Source organism: Lethenteron reissneri, chromosome 54 (assembly GCF_015708825.2).
Source record: "Lethenteron reissneri isolate LAM-NWPU_2019-01 chromosome 54, ASM1570882v1, whole genome shotgun sequence".
Lineage (NCBI taxonomy): Eukaryota > Metazoa > Chordata > Hyperoartia > Petromyzontiformes > Petromyzontidae > Lethenteron > Lethenteron reissneri.
In genome coordinates, this window is record NC_083832.1 from 6,729,129 (window position 1) to 6,749,397 (window position 20,269).

The 20,269-nt window shown below is 45.9% G+C and overlaps 1 protein-coding gene across 1 annotated transcript in view; it reads left to right on the forward strand.

The window, feature by feature from the left end:
- The first annotated feature begins 2,846 nt into the window (after positions 1–2,846).
- WNT5A (Wnt family member 5A) overlaps positions 2,847–20,269 on the forward strand; it is a 56,342-nt gene continuing 38,919 nt past the window's right edge. The window contains exon 1 of the mRNA XM_061573874.1: positions 2,847–2,864. The gene's annotated coding sequence lies outside the window, so the exon portion shown is untranslated. The remainder of the gene's footprint in view (positions 2,865–20,269) is intronic.

Here is a 20,269-nt window from a genome sequence, read left to right on the forward strand (position 1 = left end):
CTACGCCACCGATGTCCGGGCAGATACACCACCGCCATTCCTTGCCAAATCGATTAGCGGTATTGCTTCGCGTAAGACAGGGTGGGTTTGCGGGTTAGGTGGCAGGCGGGCGGGCGGGCTGGCTGGCGGGGGGTGAGAAAGCCGTGTTGTTGCGGGAGTTGGGAGGGGGGTGGGGAGGTTTCCGTGATTGCGGCTAATTGTTGGCTTGCATGTCTAGGGGGTGGTGGGTGGGTGGTGGCTGTGGCGGTGGGCGTTCGTTTCGGGGCGCTGTGGGGTCGGTCGCAGGGCAAGAGGCGTGGGGTGTGTGTGTGGTGGGGGGGGGTGGTGCTCAAGCCACCATCGTCAACTCAAGCCCCCGGGGTAGGTTTTGTTTTGTTTTTTTTCCCCGCGAGTTGGTTTGTCTGGAAGGCTCTGGTGGCTCAGACCGCGAGCATTAGGTGGGGGACATCGGTGGATTACAGCTGGGACAAAGTCTCCCCCCACGAGGCTTCGACGAGGAGCCGATAACTCTCGTTCAAAACATTTACATCTGCCCAAAAATGCCGTGAACCGGTGGGAAAATACACAATGGCCACCTGATTCTGGGTGACAGTACTGCGGAGAAGAATAATAAAAAAAAAATGGTATTGCTGTGGTTTTCCCACCTGATGATGATTGCTCGTGTTGTAATCGAAACGTCGTGATTTGTTTTGTTTTATTTCTACCTACGTGACTTTACCGAAAGAACCAAAGAGTCTGGATTCCTGCAGTCACGAAAGCTTCAAATCAAGATTGAATTTAAAAAAACTTTTGAAAAACAGCCCGAGGGATTGTTACGTGAAGTTATATAATGGAGCGCCACGCTGCCACGGCGCAATGGTCAGCCATCCACACGCCGCGGAGGTCAGTTCGATCTCCCGGCGCGGCAGTTGCAACGGATGGCACGAAGGTCATGTACACCGAACCCTCCACCCTCGACCGCCAACCCAACTCTGTCCGCCCAGAAGTGCAAATTGGCGGACCGCAGTCCGTTCCGTCGGTAGGGTCACTCGCACGGCGCGGGATGACGTGCGGGTAGTCGGAGTGGAAGAGTAAGCCAAACGCCCTCTTTCGTGTGGGTCCTTCCGCTAGCAGTGGCACGAGGCGAGCAAATGCAGGCGCTGCGCCTTCGTTTTACCTTTTACGTAACAGCAAGCCTTGGACATTTTTTATCGCGGGTTTTGGTCCGATGTTTATCTGTGCAGTTGTTTTGTAATGCATTTCACACGGTGCCATGTATAACGCCTCGTGCTAGGTTTGATGAAATGTCAACAATGTTCTAGATATTGTATTAGAATTGTAATATATATTAAATTCCAAGACAGTATTTGGATTTAGAATAGAACATTGGTAGATCTAAGTATATTTTCACGAACAAAATGAGAACTTTTTTGTGGAAGTTAACTTAAGCTCCCTTTTAAAATGCATTATTACACTTAATGATGTCTTGCCGGCATGGAAGATTAGGCCAAATATCCTCTAAATAGGGCCTTCTAGAACTCCATCTCGTGGATGTATTTCCATCAGCAGTGGAATGAACAAGCAATCTCAGGACTGCACCTTTTACACTGCATGGCTTTCATGGCTATACACCTGACATCATATTCTGCATTTCTCTTCGGATGTAAAGTATGTATGTTAAACCTCTTCCACACAGCACGTAGCCAACCGTGATGTCTCTTTCACCAACCTGTACTGACCAGTGTAGTGAAGTAAACTCAAACACCACCACGGTGTGGAGAGGCCTTCATCCAGCACGGCATTGAGAAAGGGCTCTATCATTATTATTATTAATTTCATAATACAGAAACTATTGACTTCCCACCAACTGGCGCTAAACAGGCGATACTGAAATAACCTACCCTGTTGCAATAACTACCATGATGATGATGACGACGACGACGACGATGATGATGGTGGTGGTGGTCCCGAGCCAATCTCAGCTTGGATTTGAACTCGTAGAACCATCAACCGAGCGCTCGGCTGATCTCCCCAACCAGACTTACCCTCCCGGCCACACGACCGTAAAAAAAAAAAGTTCGGTAACGATTGCCCGCACACAAAGCCAGAGAAAGTGACGGCGTGAAATTGATTTGTACGGGGGGGTAGGGAGGGAGGGGGGGTTGCGCATTAAGGGAAGTCGTCCTCCCCGCGCCAGATTAATCATAAACGCTGCGCTAAGGGCCAAGAAACCTTCTGGGTTGCTCTGCGGTTCCATCAACCTTGACCCCGGGATGGGCTCTTGGCCAAACGTACGAGCGCTGCGAGCCATTACGTGTACAACACGGCACTGTTTGCCAAAGGAAACCCACCATTTGACCGGCCCCACTGCTGCAGTGATGTATTCAAAGGTTTTTTTTTTGTGGTGGTGGTGGTGGGTTGGGGAAATACGGCGGCGGGCGTAAGAGATTGATGGCTTGTGTAAATGCTCCGCTGCATGGTGGTCCGGGTGGGTTGGTTGTTTTTTTTTTCTCTCTTTCTTTTCACTGGAAAAAAAAAAGAAAATGTGCTCCGATGTCTCTCTCTCTCTCTCTCTATTTCTCTGGATATTTTTGCACTACGTAACTTTTACAAGCAGCCATTCGTGCCCATTTCTGCAATTGAAGTCGAACTGCGTTCCCTCGTTTTTGTCCGTCTGGGAACGCTTTCGCCAAGGCCCCTTCTTCTCTGGGACCTCGTTGCGTTGTGCAGGTTTCTTGAGTTGTAAAAGAGGATCACTGCACATGTCGGACGCTGCGAACGAGTGGTTGAGTAACCGGTACCTGTGTGTCAACGTCAGCACTTGGGGAGACAGAGGCGTGATGCTGGCCAGACCACTCCGTCATGCGTTGCAGGGGCCTTTAAAGGTACTCGCTAACAGCATCGGGCGCACCAGTCTGTTAAGGCTACGAAGCGGGGGATGGATAATTATCTTTGTGTGTACATATATACATACAGAGTGCGGTTCATTTGTACGGCACGCATATTTTCTAACGGACGCCGTAGAAAATCTTTCCCGTGCGAATGCTAGCACGCTAATTTTTTTATTAAATCATACCGGAAAGAAATAATTTTGAGAAAAGGTTTTTTGAGACGCAAATTTGCTGGGATTATGCACTTGCCCCTGCCATTCTAGCTGCTGCGCGGACGCGTAAAAACGCCGCTATATCTGTTGCCGTGGAACAAATATACCTGCGAAAAGTTCAAGTCCTGGTCACAAATCCCGTCCCTGCGTGGCCACGTTGTTTTCACGTCAGACAACCATCGCGTCCTGTCAGCCCGCAAAGAAAAACAGTGCGGAGTGATGGGCACAGCGCTGCAAGTCGCGGATCGCGTTTATTCATCTTTATTTTTCTCTCAACTCTAAGGCCCTGGCAGCCCAGTTGACCCCGAGCTGGTGGAGGGTCGTTTTATTTTTATTTTAGTTTTTTGAGTGGAGGTTTGTGGAAAGTGAACTGTAGCGCTTTTACAAGCAAATGACTGGGATAATGTGATTAGCCACACATTCCTGGGAGCTACGGTTAAAAAACCTGGCTTCAATTGTTGTCAATTTTGGCGAATGCCAAAAAATCCGCGTGGGATTACGTTTACAATTGTTTTTTTGTTTAAAATTCTTTGACAATTTTCACCATTTTATTTCTTCGGCTCCCGCTTAGGATATACATTTTTTTTGAAATTTAATTGCATTTCATTGTAAGCATCCGTTATCCGTGAAAACATCTCACGTCGCATTCCTTCCCCGTATTCGGTAACGTCAATATTTGCCATGACAACAACTTACGAAGCCTCAACTTCGACAGAGGAAGTTTTAAGTTCAAATTATCGGTTTGTTAAAATAACGTTTCAGAAAATAAACCGCGGAGTGCAAGTGTCGAATTGACGCAAGTGTTTGGCCAGCTCCGTTGTGAAAAAAAAAATCTAAAGCACGTGCATCAATACGCCCTGCCCTAAAGAGGAAAAGTATGTAACTGGCTACATTTCGGGCATTGAAATAAAGGGGTCGTTGCTCTAAAAAATTATCACCTACAGAATTGCGTTTCCTCTTTACGGCAGCGGTCTTGGCAAAATAGGTGAATTTGTGTTATTTGTTGTGTTTCGGCAGCACCGCCCAGGCAGCATAAAAACAGTCTATGGTTTCTTGCTAAACAATAATAATATTTGACAGCCTTTTATCAATCCGCTGCTGTATCATAGACTTTCTAGGCCACATCTGTCATTGGGATAGTCTCTTGTCTCTGCTTCACCATGCTTGTTATTTGGTAATGGTAAAGGTGGGGTAAGGGCAGAACTAGTTCACATGCCACTTTATGACTTAATTGTTGTAGAAAGCGTCCAAGGGAACGTCCACCGAAGAGGTGGAGCCGTGAGATGAGTCCACAGGCAGCAGGTGCTGGGTGGATCATCATCAACATCTCGCCACGGTGGCAAGATGTCGACTACCTCGCCTGGTATGCAGGAGGTTGTGGTGTTTGATCCCGACCCTGACTCCTGTTGTATATTAGGAGTTTTGCATGTTCTCTCTCTCCCCGTGGTTGTGTGGATTTTTTTAATCCCCCTCCACATTTTGAAACACGCGTTTAGAGTATTTGGCTGCTACGCATTTCCACATGATAAGCCACTTCCTTGAGCTGCCATTTGTGATCGCCAGATCGCTTGTGAAACAGAGCTAGACAGCTCAGTGGGCCTTACCTGGTCAAATAAAAAAAAATGTTTAGTTTATCATCATTATTATTGTTACATCACGGGATCGCAGCAGCGGCTTGGCAAGGCCTTTGTCCAGCAGTGGATAGATAATGATGGTGTGCGATGGCTTGATGTCTACATGGTCTCCTTTTGAATACTGCTGTATATATCTCTTGAGATATACACGTGTCAACAGTATACTATATATCTCATATAATATTAATATATACTACACAACACGATCCTATATATAACACACATTATATACAATATTACATCAAATACAATAATATATTAAAACGTGGTTACGTTATACATCGCATGAGAACCGCGGTAATACGTGTTAGGCAGAGTCCTTTGAAGCTGCGGCGCATTCTTCCCTGTCTCTTTTGAAGCGCCCGGGGGGCTTAGTAAACCCCTTGCATTACCCCCGATGAATGTGGATGTAAATTCAAGCATAATCTCCGCCCCCTTTGTCCCGTGCGCCTTGCTCAACTTTCAATTTCAAATGGGGCGATGGCACCCGAGCAGCCGGCGTTTCGGCATTGCCCGTGGCTGGGCCCGGTTCTCCTTTTAGCTCGTGGTGGTGGTGGTGGGGGTTCTCTCTTTTGATTTGTGGGTGGCTCACCGAGATAATCTGTTCCACCATCAAAGGGGCCACACATGAAAGGTTATGGTAATGACGCAGGCCCCGGCAAGGTTATTAATTGAGAAAATGGACTCTTCGAAGCCTGCAGGGCATCTCTACAAAGTCCCGCAAGACTTAGCCCTGACAATTGTGATACGGAAAATTGAGGTTGTAGAATATATTCAGAGAAGGGGAAATCCATTCCCGCGTGGCTATTATTATTTTTTATGAGCGCTTTTACTGCATTCACATGGGGATTTCCCCGGCTGGAGGAAAATGCTCTTAGCCGCGTTTTATACGCTCTTTTATACGGCCAAGTTTTTCTGTGTTGGCTGAGCCTTTTGAGTACACATTTCATCCCATGGAATGATCATGGGAATAATGAGGAGTCCCGTGATGCTGTTTTCATTCTGTGAGGCTCTTACAGAAAATTAGTCATCTCAAAGACAAACGCATCTTAATGTGTAGCACTCTAGAGTTTGTTGTTTTGTTGGATCCAGATCACTACTTTTTAGTGCCCAAGAGGACGTACATCACGGAGGTGAAGAGATGAAATCAACTCGTGTGCAGCCTATAGAATAATTTCTGCATCGTAGCATAGCCAACATCACACTCTGACTTCTCCTTAATTTTACATTCATGAAGCTGTTCACCAAAGCCATTGATGCCACCACAGCTAGCCAATGCTTTCTACCCTTTGCACAATCAACATGTAACAATTTTGAACCAGAAAACACAACAGCAAAACACATATCCCACATATCGCCGTACAGTGCTGTTAGCAAGCACCTATTAAGGCTGCTGGTAACTTTTGTCTCCCTGGTGGCGATGTTTATACAGCGCACCAGGTACCCAACCTTAACTAAAACTTAAATATATTTTAATTGACCAGGTAAGGCCCACTGAGCTATACAGCTCTTTGTCAGAAGCGACATGGTCACAAATGATAGCTCAACAGAGTGGCTTATCACGTGGAAATGTATAGCAGCCAAATACTCTGAACCGGAGGATTCAAAGAAAAGTCCTCGCCACCACAGGGAGAGAATAGCAAACTCCAAATTAACTGGCATAAGTTCGGGATCGAACCCGCGACCTCCTGTATACCAGGCGAGGTAGTTAACATCTCGCCGCCATGGCACCCAACGTAGGGGAGACCCACGACTAATTCTGGCATCACTCGCCATTGGCGTTAACCATGGCAAGGAATTGAACTCATGCACCGGGTTCGTAGCGCAGTGCGTTAACCACAACACCACCACAACACGCACAATCACGCGGTCACAGAAGACGAAGAAACACAACTACTGTGATTGGAGAACTATGCAGCACAAGCACGAACTACTGTGTAGGACTTCGTGCTTGTGCTGCATAGTTCTCCAATGTTTTTTTCGGGTTATACCGCGTGTTGTTTGGCACGATGTCCGACGTTTCGCTCCGTCGGGGATCAACTCCCCGATGGGTTCTTGGGCCAGTTCCTGTGCACGTACAGCTACGCAGCGACCACCGAAACAACCAACACTTGAACAATTTGATATGAACAACAACTTGACAACAACCAACACGTGAACAAGTTGCCATGAACAACAAACTTGACATCAAACAACACGTGAACAACTTGACACGAACACAGGCAGCACGTCGAACCAATCGTAACTATATCATCATCAGCAGCAGCAGCATTAGTCGTCATCTATCCACTTCTGCGTGCAGATTTACTCAGCTCCTGGAGAAGCTCCCAGTGCCGTGAAGCGAAACGTCGAAATTTGCACGCCGAACAACGCTCAGTAAACACCAGAAAATCCATCGCAGAGAGAGAGAGAGAGACATAAACAGACCGACACAAATATCGCCACGGGCATGGTTATTATTACTCCTACTACTACTACGCCTAATCCCACAATTATTACTCGGCCGTTCGCGTGTGCTTGTGGCATGCGTGCCTGCGTTTGCCGCGGGTGGCATCGGCGCTAAATCCGCATTCCCCACCTCCCTCCCCACCCACCCACCACACCACCACCAACACCCCACGCCCGCCTCTTGCCACCCGGCCAGCCTCGTGCGGGAGAAGATGGGGAATGCGTTGGCTGCAGCATTCGGCCCATTATTCGTCGGGAGGAGGAGGTTGGGTTTGCAGGGTGGGATGTTGGGGTGGGGGGGTTAGGGATTAGCGAAGAGGAGGACCGGGTAACAAAGAGCCAGTAACAGGATCATCACTTGGTACCTGCAGCACACAATGGCGCCGCACGGCTCCCCCCGGAGAGGGCCGGATCACACGGGGAATATTTCAAAGGGTGAAGGCGCGCAGCCGGTTGGGCTCACGGATGGTGGTCCTGGCTGGGCCGGGCAAGGGAACGCGGCAGAAGGGAGAGTTGAGAGATGAGAGAGAAAGGGAGGGAGGGAGAGAGAACGAGGGGCTACGGAGAGGACAAGAGAGATGTTGCGCTGAGAGAAATTGTCCGCAACCTCTGGATGTTGTGGCCCCCATTCCAACGAGCTTGGCAACGGATGGAAATGCAGCAAATCCCATTGTTGTACTGTACGTCCTATGGCTTCTGCGTCGATGCTGCCCACCTGAAGGAGATGTTTGGCTTCAAGCTGGAGGACACTGGAATGGCCAGAGAATGACCACGCAGATGGGGAGATTCCATTCAAAGCGCCGCACAGATGAATACAAACTGATTTGTAAGGAACGTGATTGTCTAGAAATGACAATTTATGATCGCTGAACATAATTTTAATGCGATAATACAAAAGCGTGAATTAGTGTCGGTCATCTTCTTGGTTCTTTCGGTAAAGTCACGTAGAATAGAAAAAATAAAATAAAAAAATAAAACATAATAAAATAATTCTCACGACGTTTCGGCCACAAAAAAGCAGCCGTCCTCAGGTGAAGAACAGGGTTGTCGAGAAGACAGAGTCTGAATGACAACCCAAGGCTTGGAGCGTCTATTTAAGTTGGATTGGAGGGGGGGGAGAGCGTCTTGACAGAATAATTTGCATATCAAGACTTTACCGAAAGAACCAAGAAGATGAATCCCTGCAGTCACGAAAGCTTTAAATCGAAATTTAGTTGTCGGTCACTTACTTGGATTTCATCCCATCACAGCATTTACAGACATTTTTGGGGGGAAGTGTAAATGTTTTTTTTATTTGCTCTAATTGTGTCTTTATTTATCACGTGTTACACTACGTTTTCTTGTTGCACAATTTGTGTTTTTGTCATTAATCCCTGAGGTAATCACTTGATTAGCTCTGTTTATTCAGGCCTCCTTTGAAGAAAAAACAACGTTTTCAAAGCCTCTTCATCTGGTGACAAATATTGTCGGTGCCTGTCCACCACATGATTCAATGCTAGCTGTTACTTGCTCTGAGGTTTTCTCTGGGAAGACAGCAGTGCCTAACAAACGTTAATATATCGTATTTGCCATTGTAATCCCCGTAATAGTCTACAAAGGCCAGTCACAATGTTCCTTTAAATTCATTATTTTTAAGAATCTTGCTAATAGTGTATAAGTGGACGAGATGATAGCTGGCTGACCATAGAACAGCAAAAATGTTCACAGCGGCACGTGCTTTCTCAGATGCGCTTCTACGGCCGTCTGGAACATTTTCTTCCATCCGATATTCGGAAGCCACTGGAGCTATGTACTTTTAAATCATGTGGATTGGAAACGTATTTCTTTAGTCACTGCTTTTTGTGTTCAGTTTGCTGTCCTTCCCAACGCACCTCCTATTAGCGCAAGTTAGCTATGTCTGATGCGAACAAAGTTGAACATGCATACTTAACATGCTAACATGTATATGCATAGTGGACGAATTGGCATGTTTCTGTTTACGTGACAAACCTTACTAATCGACTGTCGGGTGGTGGCGGGTTTAACGACACATTTATATTTACGTGATCTAACCCAACAAAAACCTATATTTCGTATGTATATGCATAATTTGTAGTTGTATTCATATGGTGACAAAGACAGTGAAGGAATACAGTGGTGAGATTAGAGAACCCATTAACGAATATCGTGAGAGACAGAATAGGAAATAACATAGAGGCAGATAAGGAACTAAATGTACTTGTTTATTTACACCACGTTTGAATGTGTAAATGCTACGGCACAGAGAAAGCTCCAGAAACATTTAAGGCCATTAACAGGCATGCACTGGGTATTCCCGCAGGGCCAATAGCTCATAAGGAAGTTGCTTGACACGTAGATGATGATTGATGATGATGACTCTTTCGTTTTTTCCCCAATGGGCAATTGAAATGGAAATATCCCTCGATATGGGTTTTGATAAATATTCCAATTCACGGCGCAGATTGTGCGTCTGGCAGGTCTAAATCAACACTCCTGACCTGGTTATACATAACAGACAACACAAATTGTGTCGGTTGAACTTCTTTCGCACCGCACAAAGATAACTATGCTTACCGGACGTGCAGAAATATTGATAATTATGTACTTTTTTTAAATATTCAGCTTACTTCCCCCGTTGAACTCATTTTGAGGCCCTTTGTTGTACTTTTAGTAATAAAATGTTTAGTTCATTTAGTAAATGGATTTTTTAAAAATGTATTTATAATATTATCGTTATGCTGAGTGTCTGCTGCTGCTGTGTCCTGTACAGCGCTTTGAGATCCTTGATAAAACGCGCGGTATGAATGGAATTATATTATTATATTTCTTCCAAAAGAACAGTGCATACTACCTGCTGTGACATATCGTTCAAAACCGCGGTCCGTATTTGTTTTTGTTTTGTGTTAAAGTGCCAAAAGAAGCGTGGAGATATGTGTGTTGTTTGGAATTAAGAAAGAGGATCCACGTGAATTTTGGAACGACATCATCCAACAGCGTGAACGAAGGGTCAGTGAGTGGGGCTCGGGCAGGCATGCGTCACTCGCAGGGCCGATGGCCGAAACGCTTGATAACGGAGTGGCAGGCGTCCAAGAGGAGGTACGCCCGAGGAGATGGAGCGATAAAATCGATTCGTATGCGGAGTGGATTGTTGCATCACGTGATGATGAGGTGCCGTGGCGACTTGGGGAGGTCAGCAATGGGTTTGACCTTGTCCGATGATTATGAAGATGATAAGAATGACATTTATCGTGCTGTATGCGGAGTGAAAACCCAATACCGTGCCATAGTTTCAATTCTGCATTTTTAAATTAAATAAACGAGGAGATATAGAGCACATACACGACATCTGAGTCACTGCCGTGACCGTGATTGAGTGACCAATATAAATAGTAATCATGTTCTAGCTTAAAGTCGACTAACAACATAGTCGTCCCTGTCACTACAAAATACGCGCACAGAAAAACACTCAATTGTACCAACTCATGCCCGAACATTTTTTTTACATCACAGATGTTGATTAGAAGGACCAGGAAAGCCTAAAGTTTTAAACCAGGTTCACGTTTCACTCTTGCACATTAGACCCTCCTCTTTGAGTACTCTCGCCTGTTGTATAAAATAAACTCACGAAAAACATTTTAAAACAGACTTAACTCAATCATCAGCGAACCCAATTACTGTATCTTGACTCCTACTGAGTGTGACGTTTAAGCTGTATGGAACGCGGGTTACTAGTACTGTACATATATTATACACCTGGGTTTTAACAATGATGATACTAATGGTGACAAAGGTAAATTTAGTCCCTGTTATATGCACTATAAATAATGTTAATCTGCAGTCCTGTGGAAACCCACTGCTGGATGAAAGTCTCTACATGCCGCGTCAGTAATGGGGGTTGTTTGACGATACCTCACCATGCCGGGTCAGTGCGGGCCAGTGAGTTAAGGTAAGTAACCTAAAGCTGATTGAGTTATCACACATCATTGTTCAGTTGTGTGCCAGCAATCTCACTCAAGCGCAGTGCAGTCCACTAACCACTGCGCCGCCACGATGCACTTATTCAAAATAAAAGTTTTTTTTGAGTCGGTGTAAATGTGTGTCATTAACCCACCACCATCCGACACAGCCAACTAGTAAGGGTTGTCACGTAAACGAAACGTGCCAATTCGTCACTAGTACAGCACTAACCGGTGTGTTGGAGAGTCCATCCACAACGTTTACAATTTGAGTCTGACGTTTCGCTGGTAATCACATCCAGTATCATCGGGCAAACCCCGATCTAACCTAAACAAAAAAAAACTTTATTAATCATAATATTGGTCGCGAAAACCTGCGTGTCAAACTCACTATGTACTTACACGACCTACGTTAGTTGGTTTACTTTTTTTTCGAAGCTTGTGTTCGATGCGGTGTAATGGCATGCATTTTATTTATTTTCCCCGAGTAATTTGTTCATCAGCGAACGGCAAAGTCTGTGTCGGCACGCCACTCGCGTGTGACGTTGCACATTCCACAGGGCGAAGCGTAGCAGAGTTGAGAGGCTGTCGGTGAATACTGGGATGTCCCAACGCCTACAGCGGGGGGCCGGGTAGCGGTGTGGAAGTAAAAAAAAAATCTGATTCTTTGAATTTTATGGCACATTTCCTGTCCCGATGTGCAGTGCGTAAAGATCCCAAGAGCCCTCTCCAATCCTCGTTTCATCACTCCCAAGCCTTCCACAAACATCACTGTTGATTTTTGGCTATGGGCTGATCCGTCTCGTACGCAACCAGGGAGCCGAACGCTGCTATCTGCACGCGCGGACATTGCTGGGCTTGGGTCACCATTTGCCGTCACCGTTCGACTGAGTGAGAAGAGTGAATGCACGCAATGAATGCCTTCTGTGTTTTTTTGGACCATCTGATAGCTTGATGAGATACATGTTGTGCTTTTGATACACAGCGTTCAGTCTCTTCATTGTGTTTTACCTCCACTGTTATCGTGGTGTATACGTATGCAGCGTAATTCACCAAACAACAAGGAGAACACGCTTATCTTTGTATTTTGACAGCTCTAGTTGAGGTTTTGATTATCCTTTGACAGGTTTCGCATTGAAAATATGGTTAGGTATTTGTATCGCCCTTTTGTCAATCCACTGCTGGATGAAGGCGTCCCCTTGCTGCGTCGCTCATGGGTTTTTTTACCATACTTCACCATTTCGATTTAAAGCTTTCGTGACCGCAGGGATTCATCTTCTTGGTTCTTTCGGTAAAGTCACGTAGAAGGGACGCTGTCTCCCCGACAGACCTGGTCTTCACCTGAGGACGGCTGCTTGCGTTGTGGCCGAAACGTCGTGAGAATTAGTTTATTATGTTTTATTTTTATTATTTTATTACTTCCCTTCTACGTGACTTTACCGAAAGAACCAAGAAGATACTTCACCATGCTGATCGATCCAAGATGCGGCCGAGAACCTCTAAAGATGTAACTCACCACTGATGTTAGCCGTGGCGAGTAATCGAGCTCGGGGTGGCAGGTTCCGAGCGCGTTGCGGCATCGCTCCACCCCATCTATGTATTGGTATTTAATATTGTTTATATTAAGATGACGGATAATATGTTTACGCAAGATGGACCCTATCGATGACAGAGTGGATACCGAGGGAAGGCAAAAGAAGCGGAGGGAGAGAGCGGAAGAGATGGAAGGGAGATGAAATAAAATAGTTTGGAGGCCGCTACCGGACAGTAGCAGCTGGGGGAACTAAAATAAGGAATGGAATTGAAGAAAATGGGAGAAGTCTTATCCAGTAGTGGGAAGGTACAGGCTGACAACAGCAACATCAACATCATATTAATATGTTTACCTATCTGTGTGTGTTTGTTAGTATTGTTGTAATAATTATTTAGTGCGGTGTTCCCCAACAAGGGCACGTTTGGAGTGACTATCTCTTCTAGCGATCAGCAGATAGACATTTGAACAAGGGGAGGACTTGTAGATAAGCATCTTCTGTTGGGTTGCAGAGGAGGTCAGTTGTCATTCATTTCCCATATCTGATCAGTCTGCCCCAAGAAACACAGATAGGCATAGGGAATAAAAACTCTGCACAAACAGACTGCAAGTCTGGGAACAAGCTGGAGAGAAAGCCCTCCCCCAGTTTGTTTTAAGACTTCACAATAATTGCCTCTCCTAATTATCCATTTACTGAGGATCTAATCGGACAGTTGACTACGCTGGAGCAGCGATAGGGCGACCCTTCAGTAAGATTACGACGCACACGCACAATTAAACGCATTGTTCAGTGCGCAGCCCTCTAATTTATTAATATATTTCTTCACCAGCTATTCAATAGGGATGGGAGCGGCGGTGCGGTGGTTAGCACACCGCACTGACGAGTCCAGTGGCCTCAGTTGAATTCCTGGCCTTGGATCACATCAAACCTACCCCCAGTGAGCGGCATGCCGTGATAATATATGGGCATTGTCTTTTTAATTGATTGGCCTACACCAGAGGAAGGCTTCTTTAGGGCCTAGTTTCACCAGTGTCAGACCAGTACAAAGGCAATGCACGTTTTTGTTTGCATGTGCAGCACAAGTTCTGTGTGTGGTTAATGCGAACTTGATTCATTGCAAAAGGTTTCTATTTGGTGTTTGAACATCTTGACACCTGTCTCATTGCCAGAACGGGTAAAAGCTCTTCTCATTTTTACATACTTTGATACTGGGAAAAAGGTCCCATGTTGTAATATGCAACTTATCTAGCTTGTTGTTGTTGTTTATTTAAACCAGGTCTCTATTTAAACGCAAATTGTGGGCGGCTCATCCCGCCACTCTGTCGAAACACGATGAAGCACACTTTTCTGCTTTCTTTTATTTTCTACCATGAACAGCTTCACCTTTAAATTACCTTTAATAGATATTAATAGGTTTTTTTCGGTAAAGTCACGTAGGTAAAATTTTTAAATTAATAAAAGTAAAATAAAAATGATTAAAAAGATCACGACGTTTCGGAGGCAACACATAGCTATCGTGCTGTGACAGTTCCTCCTGAAGACGGAAGCTTGTGTTGCCTCCGAAACGTCGTGATTTATTTTTTATTTTTTTTACTTTCATTAATTTAATTTTTTTTCCTACGTGACTTTACCGAAAAAAACCTAAGAATATGAATCATTGCAGTCACGAAAGCTTCAAATCTAGAACCTTTAATAGATGGCAGGAGGGGCGGACGGACGATGGAGAGGGAGGGTAATAAGAATAATAACAAAATTGCATTGATAGTGAATAGGAAATGTTGGGCAATGCAAAACAATCAGAACCGCGTCTATTTCCATAAGTTTTTGCTGCCATTACTCAAAGCATTTTGAGAAACGCTGACGTTATTTTTAGCCCAAGGTAACACATAGAGAGAGAGAGAGAAACAGCCCCATGCTTTGTTGAATTGAACGCGGAGCCTTTGCTGAATTCTAGATTTGAAGGATTCATACTCTTTGGTTTTTTCGGTAAAGTCACGTAGGTAGGAAATAAAATATAATAAATGAAAACAACTAAATAAAATCAAACTCTGCATCAGCAGTAGGCCACGCTTTCCCACCTGATGACGGACGCTTGTGTTGCGCCCGAAACGTCGTGATTTAATCTAGTTGTTTGCATTTATTTTATTTTTTACCTACGTGACTTTACCGAAAAAAACTAAGAGTATGAACCTTTGCTGAATCTTCACCATGTCTCTCAACATCAGCATCCTGCGTTGTGTCTTGGGTGGCCTTGCCGATGTACGCACCCATGGTGCTTTTTTGTTAATCCTCTGCTGGATGATGAGGGCATCCCAGCGCCATGGCGGTGGCGGGCAGGTTATCTGAACCACATTTCACCACCCTGGTCAGTGCGGGTTGAAGGCGGGGAGCAGAGATGCAGGAGCATTTTTTTGTTATCAGGCAAGGCCCACATCATCGTACTAATATATAAAATATAAGACAATTGCGGATCTTTCTGCACCCACCCCCCTCTGCTGCAATTTAGCTAATGGAGTAATAATAATAACAACGATAATAGTATGATATTTATCGAGAAGCCTCGTACAGAGCCTCAAAACTTTGTTCCTGAAAGAGTTAGCTTGGGGAATTTTACCGGTTGGGTTTTTAGAGTTTGTTTTCTTTTATTGCAAAGCGGCCCAGAAATCCACTGCGTCGTGGGATATGGCAAACGCAGAATAGAAAGCCACAATAACTCTACTCACGCAAGGCAGCTTGCTGAATGACATTGGTCTCCTCCCTTCGTGCTTTGCATGTCGCGTGACATCAAAGGGCCCCCGTGTGCGCTGCACACAGCCCTGCTTTTTAGACCGCCGACTCAAAAGGAGTCAAAAGCGTGGCCGTAATTCTTTTCAAAGCGATGGACAAGTCGGTGAGACGACCGCGCATCGATGTCGTCGTTGTTAGGAATCATCGGTACGGTTTAGCCATCGTTGCTGCTCTGTGCCTCGAGAAGCTTCGTGTGGGGAACCCTCCCCCCCGATGACTGGGGGGGGTGCAGCCTGGCACTGTCCAAGGGTAGCAATAAAACCGCACATCTCGTGCATTCTGCGAATGAAAAACTCATCGGAGAGAAACGCGCGTGCTTGCCGGACATGCACCTCGCGACCTCAAACAAAACAATAAAAAGATATTGGCCAAACATCCCGATGCATGAATCTCCCTAATAAAAAAACACATATTTAGACCCATCGAGGCATTCCCTGGTAAATTATTGGCATAAAAATGATCATTATTAATATTTTTTTAAAAAGTTGGCATTTATCGGTCACTGGGTCACGGGCGTGAGCCACCCTGCAGTAACAGGAGGACGAGGCAATGCTAACTCACTGCGCAGGAGAGCGATGCAGACGCCCGTACGATTCGCCGTTTTGCCGGCCATCGTCATGGGACTCCTCAGAGATTCATTGCAGCTATCGTTGTGTCATCCACTGTGCCAACTCGCGCTCCGCTGGAAAAAAAAGGTGGCACGAGAACGCGGTCCAAACATATAAAACGAGGAGACGGTTAGGCAAAAAAACAACTCCATGATGAAAAACAGCCACTGCAGCCATTGGGTCTGTGTCTTCTCTCGTACAGGGACACGTGGACGAGGCAGAATGAAAAGCCGCACTTTTACAGCGCAGCAGGACACATCTGTGTCATGTGCCATAAAGGCAGGAATGCGCAGTTTAACCCCTTATCGGGTGTGTGTGTGTGGAGCACCGGCTGGCTTTTTCCCCTGGCCGCAGTCATTGTCCTCATGGTAATTTGTTTATTTAAACGTCCCCCTCCTCCCGCACACAAAAAAACAACCACAAATCTAGCACGAAATTGTGGCACAATCCCCGTCACGGGACGGAATTTAAATGAACTTCAAGCAATAAAACGTTGACATAAGAAAGCAAATCCACAAGCAACAATTCTAGACTGTGTTGTTGTTATTTTCTTTCCCGTCAGGAAGGGAACTTCTTCGCATGTTTGACGATTGCCTTTCTTGTGTGTCGGGAAGCCACCTTCGAGTGTCTGGAGGAGAAGAAAAAAAAACAACCAACGGGCAAATTTTTTTTTCTTCAACCCTAAGTACATTCTGTAGAATAATAATAATGTTTTTCTTTGACGCGCATTAATGTGTGTTTGTGTTTAGAAATTAGGCTGAACGCAGCATGGATCAGCGAAAGCACGCTGGGTCTGTTAACGATCAAGTGGCCAAAAGTAAATGCCTGTTACGGGTTCGATCTTCATTAAGGGCCTATCGACGACGTTGTGGACTCAATCCAAGTATCTTTTCCCATCGGGTATCCGTGGCTAACATTGCATCAATAACATGTTCCCCGTGACATATTTTCGTAAAGTGGCCTAATTACACGAGAAGAACATAGTTTCAAAAGACGTTGCCCATTTTCTCCAAAATTGTCTGACGTTTAATTTTTATCTGCGGCGAATTAGTGGGCAGGCAGGCGGGCGGTGGGGGGGGAAGTCAACATTTTTCAAAAGAGACAAGAAACTGGAAAATTGCTTTACTCATATTTGCGACTTGATATGTGATATTTATTTAATTTTGTTTACATTTACAAAATGCATTCGACCGTAATTGCAGCAAAAAGCAAAACATTCTGAACAGGGGGAGGGAGGTGGCGGGAGGGAGGGGGGGAAATGCCTCTTAAAGTCTTTTGGCTCTTGCCGGGCTTTAACTTTTACCATTAGATAAGAATGCTTTCAAAGCGAAATGCCCCTTTTATTACGTTCATTTAAATGCCTCTCAAAATGCTTCACTCTCATCGGGTGACTGGCCAAGGCCAAACATGACAGAGATGAGGTCAAGAAGCCACGAAACACGTTCTTTGATAGCACGTCGGCTGCCATGCAGTTTTAAGCAATTAGGTCGATTCATAATTTCAGCATCGGGCCCTTACGTCTTTAATGTTTTCATCGATCAGAGTGGGTTCGTGTCAAATTCCTCAGACAAATGAACTCGCGAAAGCCACACACACACACACGCGCGCGGCGCACATCTTTGCCGGGTTATACGAACGCCAATAAAGAATTGTATAAACACAGTCGCGCTGTGTTATTTGACATTCTGTTTTTGCTGTACTCCGTTACATTTCCCCTCGCTCGATACACTCATTGCTTTTGAAGCCGTTATTCTGAGCGACGCCAGCTATTTTAGCCTCTTCGACAAAAAAAAACACTCCAAGCCGCCCGCGTTTTTACGGCTTTCTCAGAATTCTCATCCACACACACTCACACACGTGTGTGTGTGTGGATGTGTGTGTGTGTCGATCTGCTAATGACATTAAATGCTCCGCTTTAACGAGACACCACGTGGACACGCGGACAGCTGTTGAAATGGACAACGTTGGGGGCCGGTCACTCCCGGTAGCAGATTAATGACAGGGGGGGGCGGAGGAGGGAGGTGAAGAGGGGGGGGCAGTGGGGGGGGGCCGTTTCGCAAACAGAGAACGTGGCGGCCGTAAGCATTTCTGAGCCCGAGCGTTGCATCCCCCTGCGAGCTTGTACCTTTTTTTTTTTAACGGGGCGAAGGGAAGACGAACAAAAAAAACATCATGGGGGCCGTCGCTGAGACGATGATTCATCGACGCGCGCACGCACGCGGTACGCGCATGGTACGCGCACGGTACCGTGTGACGTACCATGCTTGGCGGGGCGAGGAGTTTTGCACGGCTCTCGTAAAGTTCCGGGGAAAAAACAGGAGGAATCGAGAGAGAGCGCACCGCGCACGACACGCGGACAACGCTGTAAATCACGGCTCATTTGGGGCATTTCCCTCAGCTGTTGCTCGGCATGCACGGGCGCCTTTAGCTAAAATTACTGCCACAGCTGAGAGCTGGTGGGGGGCTAGAGGGGAGAGGGGGGGGCAGTGCTGGATTATCCTAGTAGCAAAAGTAGCTACATGTGTAGTAGCTACACATGTAGCTACTACACATGTAGCTACATATGTAGCTACTACACGTGCAGTAGCTACATGTGTAGTAGCTACGGGCCCCGCACTTTCAAGGGCCCCGCGCTAAATGCTTTCAAGCTATCAATTCCCGTTCAGTGATTCTGCACTTGCTCTATTACTATAGTACTATACCGCCTTCAACTTTTACTAACGACTGGGTGTTTAAGGTTAGCGATGTGTCGTATTATCTGGCAGTATAGCAAATTAAAATAATACAATTCATTTACTATGTTTTAATATTAATGTTTTTTTTTTTTAATTTAGGGCCCCTTTATAACATATGCCACAGGCCCCGCACTCGCGCTCATCCGGCACTGATTGGGGGTGTGTGTGTGGGGGGGACACAGCGAGCGTCAAGGCGCCACCACCACCCTCGCGCAACAGTCAGGGTGGCCCAAGGGGTCTTGCGGGGGGTGGAGGGGGTGATGGGGCTTCTGCTCTGCAACTGCCACACCTCTGGCTCGTCGCGGCAAGTTAAATCCAGGCCACGGGAAAACTAAAAAAAAAATGTTTGACTCTCTCGCCAAACTCAAGCCCAGGCCGTGGGGAAGGTCACGGGGTCGTCGAGTGGCGCGGCTCTTACGCATGCGTGCGGCTTCAGAATGCGACACGTCGCGTTATTCGCTTGCTCACGCTGGTGAGGTCTTTATTCTACAGTCAGTTTGGGGATGTTATCCGGCCAGGTGGTTCGGCGTTGAGCAAAGCGGAGGCTCGCAACTGGAAGTTTTGCGAGCCGAAACCCTTCGGGGTTGATAAAAGCATGAGTGCAGCCTCGCAGGGAAGTAAACAGTGATTGTCTTCATCAATTACGCTCGTCCCTGCCGCAGGAATATGGAATTCCCGCAACTAGCTCAGACTTGTAAACAAGACACGAGCTCCATCTCAACACTCACTTTGGCCAGTAAATCGCTTTCAATTTTGTCTCCGAGGGTTGCCCAGTGCTAATATTCAGTGAGCCTCTCCTTGAGTGTGCTATGCAGAAGGACCATTTCCCAAAAAGGTTGCCAATTTTTTATTATTTTCTCTTAAGGCAGTGTTTAACACGTTGGCTTTCGCGGCAAATATTATTCATAATATAGGTTTTTGGGTCAGATCGCGTTATTTATAAATGTGTCGTAACCCTCCACCACCCGACACAGCCAAACAGTACAAAATGTGTCACGTTTTTCAAAGGACAAAATAATTCACTTATTTAGCCCACCGGTGTGTTGAAGAGAGAATCAACAGCATTTTAAAATGCCGGTGGGCTAAAGAAGTGAATTATTTTGTCCTTTGAAAAACGTGACACATTTTTTACTGTTTGGCCGTGTCGGGTGGTGGAGGGTTACGACACATTTATAAATAACGCGATCTGACCCAAAAACCTATATTATGAAAGGCAGTGGTGTTGACGATGGTGCCACGGGGGTGAGATGTTAACTACCTCGCCTGGTATACAAGTGTTTGCATGTTCTCGCCGTTGTCGCATTGATTTTTTTCTGGGTCCTTCGGCTTTTCATTCCACATTTACAATCAACACGCGTTTCGAGTATGTGGCTGCTACACATTTCAACATGATAAGCCACTTCATGGGGGGGGGGGGGTATCATTTGTGGCCAGGTCGCTTCTGAAACAGAGCTATGAAGCTCAGTGGGCCTTACCTTGTAAAATAA